Source organism: Arachis ipaensis, chromosome B06 (assembly GCF_000816755.2).
Source record: "Arachis ipaensis cultivar K30076 chromosome B06, Araip1.1, whole genome shotgun sequence".
Lineage (NCBI taxonomy): Eukaryota > Viridiplantae > Streptophyta > Magnoliopsida > Fabales > Fabaceae > Arachis > Arachis ipaensis.
The window spans coordinates 106,196,376-106,205,255 of record NC_029790.2 but is presented as its reverse complement, the minus strand read 5'-3'; the positions used below and the strand labels follow the sequence as shown (position 1 = coordinate 106,205,255).

The following is an 8,880-nucleotide window of genomic DNA, read 5'->3' as shown; positions in this document are numbered from 1 at the left end:
ACTAAATTTTTTAATAGATGATAATAATATATTTATAGAAGCGATCTGTCTTCGTATAACATTTTATGAAATTCAGAGTTACTAGATATCATATGTATCTTAAATTTCAAATAAATAATGAATACCCATAAATTCTTACAAATAGAAGATATATATATGGTGTGCAGTCCTTTTTTACAAATCGTCTGTTTTGTTTGGCTTTGTTAATAATAGCTGCATATACGTTTTTCAGTATACAAGCTTTCAAGCTAAGGTGTTACCGTGTTAATTAGCCGGCAACTTTCACTTAACAGTGTTATTTGAAGGTTTTCTCTCTTTTCTTTTTTTTTTCTTTTTTTTTTTTCTATATATAGAGGCATTTAAATCTATCCTATAGGAGCACACAACATAGTCATAAGATTGAGACACTGAGAATACTAAAGAAGTAATTAAAATAAAATAAAGACTCAATTAAAAATGAAGGTACAAGTAAGTATAATAGTAATTATGTTTTTCTTTGTAGTTTCGTTTGCATTTGGTCAGCTTAGGGTTGGATTCTATAGAAGCAACTGCCCAAAAGTAGAGTTGATTGTGAAGCAACAAGTTCAGCGGCGATTCAATCGTGACAAGTGTTGGGTATTTTTTTTTTGTGAGGTTTAAGTCCAATTTTTGGGATGTCTCTTTATATCTATTGTGTTTTTACTCTAATTAGATTTTTGGGATCATTGAGAGGTAGAGAGTATAGCTACCAAAGTGAGAGAGAAGAGAAAAAATAGAATTTTTGTTTTTATGCAAAACAGCAAATTTCAAATAGCAGTTTTTCATTCGTTCACAGTTGGAGTGACTTAAAATTTGAACTGCGTATTTCTATCATCTTGTTCTTCATTCTGGACAGTAGAGATGTTGATTGGAAGTTTGCAGTGAGAGAAATTGGCTTTGCAAGAGAGAAAATAGGTTTTCCAGTTTTACACAAAGCAACAATCTTTGAACAGCAGTTTCTCATTTTTTCACCGTTGGATTGACGTGAAATTTGGACTGCAGATTCTTTTCATCTGCTTGTTTTTCATTCTGGACGGTGGAGATTTTTATTAGAGATCTATAGAAGAAAAAATAGGCTTCGAACATCAGCTCTATTTTTTGGGTATTTTTCATCTTCTTGCTTCTCATTTGTAAGCTTTGATGTTTTAATGTTTTGGCTGGTTATATGCACAATTTGTGCTTTATTTGAGACTCTCTTATACCTCATTTGATTATAGTGAAACTATTTCATTGGTCTTGATGACTCGTGGATTTTACCTCTCACATTGAAGGGGTTTTCCACGTTAAAATCTCGGTGTGTTCTTGTTATTGTTTTACATGTTATATTTGCTTATTCATAGTTGCTACCATATTGCGTTGTAAGTGCTTCCATATTATTCTTGTGTTGGATATTTGTGTTATTTTCACTGCTAGGCTCTTTCATACTGGTATTAAATCTTGTTGGTATTTTTCTAGGCTTGTGATTTTGTGAACAATGGAAGCTAATACTAATACTAGTATGATGATTACTCTTAATAGTCCTAATTATGATTTGTGGAAGTCAAAGATGGAAGATTTACTTTATGTTACGAATTTTCATCAATTAGTTTTTGGTACAGAGAAGCCTAATGATAAATCTGATGACGATTGGGCTTTGTTGAATAGATAAGTTTGTGGATATATTAGGTAGTGGGTTGACGATAATATGTTGAATCATATTATTGGAGAGACACATGCTCGAATCTTTTGGATTAAGCTTGAACAGTTGTATGCTCGAAAAACTGGGAATAACAAGATGTTTTTAATCAAGCAATTGTTGGCTTTGAAATATACAGATGGGACATCAATGACAGATCACTTGAATAAATTTCAAGGAATAATGAATCAGTTATCTTCCATGGGTATCAAGTTTGATGAAAAAGTTCAAGAATTGTTACTTCTTTGCTCTTTACCAAACTCGTGGAAAATTCTCAGAATTTCATTATCTAATTCTGCTCTTGATGTTGTAACCTCTATGGATCTTACCAAGAGTAGTGTTTTGAATGAAGAAATGAGAAGAAAGTCACAAAGTACATTGATTTCACATTCAGATGTTCTTGTTTCTAAGTCTAGGGGGAGAAACAAAAGCCAAGGTCCTAAAAGTAGAGATCAAATAAAGTAGAAACAAGTCTCGAGGAAAGTATAAAAACATTGAGTGTCATTATTGTGGTCAAAAGGGACATGTGAAGAAATTTTGTTGGTAGCTAAAGAAGGAGAAATTCAAGGCAAGTAAAGACAAGAGAAAAAATAAAGATGATGGTAGCAACGAAGATAAGGTTAATGTGACTCATGGTGATTTTCATCTTGTTGAGAAGTTTGAATCTGTTAACCTTGTTGATAATAGCACTAGTTGGGTGATTGATAGTGGTGCTTCTATTTATGTTACATCTAGGAGGGATTTGTTTACATCTCATACTCCTGGTGATTTTGGTGATGTAAAAATGACTCATCAAGGTGTTGCAAAATGTGTCGGTGTTGGATAGGTTTGCTTAGAAACCTCCAATAGTATCAAGTTGACTTTGAAGCATGTGAAGCGTGTTCCAGATATTCAGTTGAACTTACTTTCTGTTAGTAAGTTGTGTGATGAAGACTTGGATAACTCATTCTTTCGTGATAGTTGGAAGCTCACTAAGGGTTCCATGGTTATTACTAGAGGTACACGATACTCTACTCTTTATTTAACTCAAGCAAAGATTGTGAAAGATGTTGTTAATGCTACTGAGTTTGTTGATGGAACTAATTTGTGGCATAAGAGAATATGCCATATGAGTGAGAAAGGCATGAATATGTTATATAAGAAGAATTTTTTATCTGGTTGCAAGGTTGCTTTGTAAAAGTGTAACCATTACTTTGCTGGAAAACAAAACAGGGTTTCTTTCAAGAGCCATCTACCTTCAAGGAAGCCAGAGATACTTGACTTGGTGCATTCTAATGTATGTGGGCCGAAGAAGACAAGAACACTTGGAGAGTCTATTTATTTTATAACCTTTATTAATGATTATTCTAGGAAATTATGGGTTTACACTTTGAAGACCAAAGATCAAGTTTTGGATGTGTTCAAACAATTTTAATCTTTTGTTGAAAGAGAAACTAGGAAGAAGTTGAAATGCATTTGTACTGACAATGGTGGTGAGTACTAAAGTCCATTTGATGCTAATTGTAAAGAGCATGGTATAAGATATCAGAAGACTCCTCAATTGAATGGCTTGGCTGAAAGGATGAACAAAATATTGGTCGAAAGAGTTAAGTGCTTATTGTCACAGTCTGGATTGGCAAAATCCTTTTGGGGTGAAGTTTTGAGCACTATTGTTCATGTCTTGAACCGGACACCATGTGTTCTTTTACAATTTGAAGTGCCAGAGAAGGTATGGTCAGGTAAAGATGTTTCTTATTATCATTTAAGAGTCTTTGGATGTAAAGCTTTTGTTCATATTCCCAAAGATGAGAGATCCAAGTTTGATGTAAAGACTAGGCAGTATATTTTTATTGGCTATGGCATGTATGAGTTTGGTTACAAATTTTATGATCTTGTTAGCAAGAAGGTGATTCGGAGTAGAGATGTTGTCTGTGTTGAAGACCAAACATTGAAGTATGTTGATAATGCAGAAAAGCCAATGGTTCATCCTAGTGATGATTTTTCTGACTTGGATATTACTCCCTCTATGCATATGGTTGAAGATGGTAGAGTTGAAGCTCAAAATAATGAGCATGATACAAGTGCAGGTGAAGATAAAAAAGTTGATCCGATAGTTAATGAAGTTGGTGATGATGATTAAGATGAAGAACCAGCTTTAGAAATTCTTGCAAATGTGCTTAGAAGGTCTACAAGAGAGAGGAAGCCTTCGTCAATGTATTCTCCACATGAGTTTGTTTTGTTGACTGATGGGGGAGAACCTGAATGTTTCAGAGAGGTTGTTGAAAATGAAAGCAAAGCTCAACGGCTTGAAGCTATGCAAGAAAAAATGAAGTCCTTGCTTGAGAATGATACCTATGAGTTTGTGAAGCCACCAAAGGGTATGCGAGTTTTGAAGAATAAATGGGTATTCAGAATCAAGAATGAAGAACACAATTCTAAGCCTTGGTACAAAGCTAGATTGGTTGTTAGAGGCTTTAGTAAGAGAAAAGGTGTTGATTATGAGGAGATTTTTTCTCTTGTTGTGAGGATGTCATCTATTCGTGCTGTGCTCGGATTAGCAGTTTCTCTTGATTTGAAGATTGAAAAAATGGATGTGAAGACAATTTTTCTTCATGGTGATTTGGATAAGGAGATCTACATGGAGCAACCGAAGGGCTTTATTGTTAAAGGAAAGGAAGATTTTGTGTGCAATCTTAAAAAGAATCTTTATAGGTTGAAGCAAGCTCCAAGACAATGGTACAAGAAGTTTGAATCTGTTATGGGGGAGCTTGGTTACCGTAAGACAAATTCAGATCATTGTGTATTTGTGCAAAAATTTTTTGATGGTGATTTTATCATTCTTTTGCTTTTTGTGGATGATATTTTGATTGTGGGTAAGAATGCTTTGAGGATTAATGAGTTGAAGAAATAGTTGAGCAAGTTCTTTGCTATGAAGGACTTGGGTCCTACCAAACAGATTTTGGGCATGACTATTACTCATTATAGAGATTCCAAAAAGCTTTATTTGTCATAGGAGAAGTACATAAAGAAGGTGCTTCAAAGGTTTGGCATGAATGATGCCAAATGTGTTACTAGTTCTTTTGCTCCTCATTTTAAGTTGAGTACCAAGTAGTGTCCAACCACTAATGAGGAGAAATAAGCAATGGATGAAATTTCTTATGCCTCAGCTGTTGGAAGCTTGATGTATGCTATGGTGTGTACTAGACCAGACATTGCTCATGCAGTTGGCACTATGAGTTGTTTTCTCTCTAATCCAGGTAAAGAACATCGGAATGCTATTAAATGGATTATGAGATATCTCAAAGGTACAACTAACTTGAGTTTGGGTTTTGGTGGTGAGAAACCTTTGCTAGTTGACTTTACTGATGCAGACAAGACAGGAGATATTGATTATCGAAAGTCTACTTCAGGTTATGTGGTCAAGTTTGCAGGGGAAGCTATTTCATGATAGTCAAGGCTACAGAAATGTGTTGCACTTTCTACCACAGATGTAGAGTTTATTGCAGCAACTGAAGCATGTAAAGAGTTGTTGTAGATGAAGAAGTTTCTTTTAGCACTTGGCTTCAAGCAAGACTATTATGTGTTGTTGTGTGATAGTCAAAATGCTATTCATCTTGCCAAGAATTATACTTTTCATGCAAGATCTAAACATATTGATGTTAGGTATCACTAGATACAGGATGTGTTAGATTCCAAGTTGTTGGAACTTGAGAAAGTTCACATTGATGACAGTGGTGCTGATATGATGACAAAAGCATTGTCAAGAGATAAGCTTGAAACATGTTGTTTGATCGCCGGAATGACGAGAGCCTCCACCTAGTCGAGAAGGGGGAGATTTGTTAGGCTTTTTTCTCTCCTTTGTGAGGTCCAATCCCAATTTTTGGGGTGTCTCTTTGCACCCATTGTGTCTCTACCCTAATTAGATTTTTGGGGTCATTGAGAGGTAGAGAGGATAGCTACCAAAGTGAAAGAGAAGATGGAAAACAAAATTCCCATTTTTATACAAAATAGCAAAATTCAAATAGCGGTTTGTCATTCTTTCACCGTTGGATCGGCTTGAAATTTGAAATGCATGTTTCTATCATATTTTTCTTCGTTCTGGATGGAGGCGATGTTGATTAGAAGTCTGTAGTGGAAGAAATTAGCTTCACAAGAGAGAAAATAGGTTTTCCAGTTTTACACAAAGTAGCAATCTTTGAACAGCAGTTTATCATTCTTTCACCGTTGGATCGACATGAAATTTAGACTTAAAATGATTCTCAGCTTTTTATTCATTCTAGATGGTGGAGATGTTTATTGAAGGTTTGCAGAGGAAGAAATAGGCTTCGAACATTAGCTCTATTTTTTGGATATTTTTCATCTTCTTGTTTCTCATTTGTAAGCTTTAGTGCTTGGATGTTTTGGCTAATTATATGCACAATTTGTGCTTTGTTTGAGACTCTCTTATACCTCATTTGATTATAGTAGAGATATTTCAACTCGTAATATTTACTTCTCACATTGAGAGGATTTTCCACGTTAAAATCTCGGTGTGTTATTGTTATTGCTTTACTTGCTATATTTGCTTGTTCATAATTGCTGCCATATTGTGTTATGAGTATTTTTATATTGTTCTTGTGTTGGATATTTGTGTTGTTTCCATTGCTAAACTCTTTCAACTAGTCCATATCTGCTTCATTGCTTCCCATGCATTTCCATGACTGCTTTGTCAGGGTAAGTATATAAGCAATTACAATGATAAATTCTTATATATATATATTTTGGAGACTAAACCTAGATTAGGTAATTATCTAGCTAAAAACTTGAACTCACATTCACATAGCCGCATAGGTAACTAATAAAGGGTCTGTCTAAAATCAGCCCAACTCTTTTGAGCTTATCTGACGCACCATTAAATTTGAAGCGTTAGATTAGATTGATACACGATCTAATGGTTTATATTTAAATTATTATTAATTTATTAAAAATTACACTTAAAGATAACAACTTTTTTGATATTTTAAAATTGCCTAATAAAAAATTTGAGAACCAAACTCCTAGTTTGCTGCAGTGATGAGCCCCTGCCTCTTCCTCCGCCCACTTCCTTTGTCTTCTTTCTCAAACGATGAACCTCTGTTTCTTCTTCTACCCCATTTTTGTCTGCCTTCTTCCTCTTCGCGATGTCCCTCCGCTTCTTTCTCTTCCCATTGTCCTCTGCCTTCTTCCACAACGAATCCATTTCGTTTTTCTTCTCAAATTTGCCAAACCTTTTTAGGATTTTGGTCAAAAGAGGTTGACCTTTAGTGGAGCCTCGAGTTGAAAACAAGTTCCGTATTGGTTGGAAAATCGGTAGCGGATTCTTTGGAGAGATCTATTTCGGTGAGCTTTCTCTCCTTTCTCTTTTTATTTTTTATTTTTTGTGTGCATGATTAAACTTCGAATTTCCGAATTTTCTGATTAAGTTTTTCAGATTAATTTATTTTAAAAATTTTTATATAGGTACCAATATTCAGAACCTTTGATTACTCCACTATTGATGTCAATCCGGTGGCCATTTTTTGTTAGAATGGCCAACAGTGGCAAAGCATATGTAAAATGCATTATGGATATAGTCAAAGCTTATGGCTGGCAAAGAGTAATAGCCATCTATGAAGATGATGCCTATGGTGGAGAACAAGGGATGCTAGCCCTGCTATTTGAAGCCCTCCAAAAACCTATGAAGATCGTGGTCCCAGACAAAATTATATTTTCCAGGTCTGTGAAGGTTGATTATGCCAAGAATTAAAACCTTGATAACTATGATGGATTCTGCATCAAGATTTTTGAGCAGGTGCACAAATATTTGGGGTATGATCTACCCTATAAGATCCATGCTATCAATTGCACCTATCCTGATTTGGTTCAATTAGTCTATAACAAGGTATTTATTATTTCCCTTGTTCCTTTTTTCCATTCTTAAATAACCATTATCATATTATGTAATACTGATATAACCAAGTCTATTACAATGAGCAATTATGTCCAAGTTCAAATGTTATAATTATAATTTGTTCTAAATACAACCAGCTATCTTATTGATTTTTTATTTTTTATTTTTATTTTATTTTTGGAAGAATTATGATGCTGTTGTTGGGGATATTACCATGCTAGAGAAAAGATTTTCATATGTGGACTTCACTGTGCCATGTGCAGAATCAGGATTGTTAATGTTAGTTCTAGCAAAGTCTGAAGAATCAGCATGATGTTCACCAAGCCATTTACCAGAAAACTTTGGACGGTTACAGGAGCCATCTTGATCTATGCAATGTTAGTAGTTTAGCTACTTGAGAAAGAACCTAATCCAGAGTTTCATGGCAATTGGAAGAGCCAGATCAGCACTGCTCTTTAGTTTACCTTCTCCTCTTTGTTCTTTGCTCACAGTTAGTATCAATCTCAATTTTCAATTTGGTTCTAATAATTTAAAAGTTTTAAACCTGAGTAAAATGAAGCCAAATTTTCTCATTTTTCAGGGGAGAAAATGTATAGAAAGTGATGGTATCATGGCTCTTTCTAGTTCTAATTCTTAATTCAAGTTACACTGCAAGTCTTTCTTCAATGCTCACAATGAAGCAGCTGTAGCCAAATGTCACAAATATTGAGTGGATGAAGAACAACAACATGAAAATTAGTTGTGATGGTGACTCATTTGTTAGAAACTACCTAGAGGATGTAGAGAAGTTCAAACCAGAAAACATAATCAAAATTACCAGTGAAGATAGATATATTGATGCATTTGCAAATGGTAGCATAGTAGTTGCATTTCTTGAATTATCCTATGAAAAAAGTATTCATTAGTGAATATTGTGATGGATACACTGCCTCCACTCCCAGAACTAGATCTGGAGGATTAGGCTTTATAAGTAACTGATGAGCGGATATTTTATACGCTTTTTGGGGTTAATTTCATATAGTTTCTAGTGTGTTTTAGTTAGTTTTTAGTTTATTTTCATTAGTTTCTGGGCAAAATTCATATTTCTGGACTTTACTATGAGTTTGTGTATTTTTCTGTGATTTCAGGTATTTTCTGGCTGAAATTGAGGGAGCTGAGCAAAAATCTGATTCAGGCTGAAAAAGGACTGCTGATGTTGTTGGATTCTGACCTTCCTACACTCAAAATGGATTTTCTGGAGCTACAAGACTCCAAATGGTGCGCTTCCAATTGCGTTGGAAAGTAGACATCCAGGGCTTTC

The 8,880-nt window shown here is 34.7% G+C and overlaps 1 pseudogene; it reads left to right on the top strand.

Moving 5' to 3' along the window:
- On the top strand, positions 7,218–8,558 carry LOC110263797 (annotated as a pseudogene).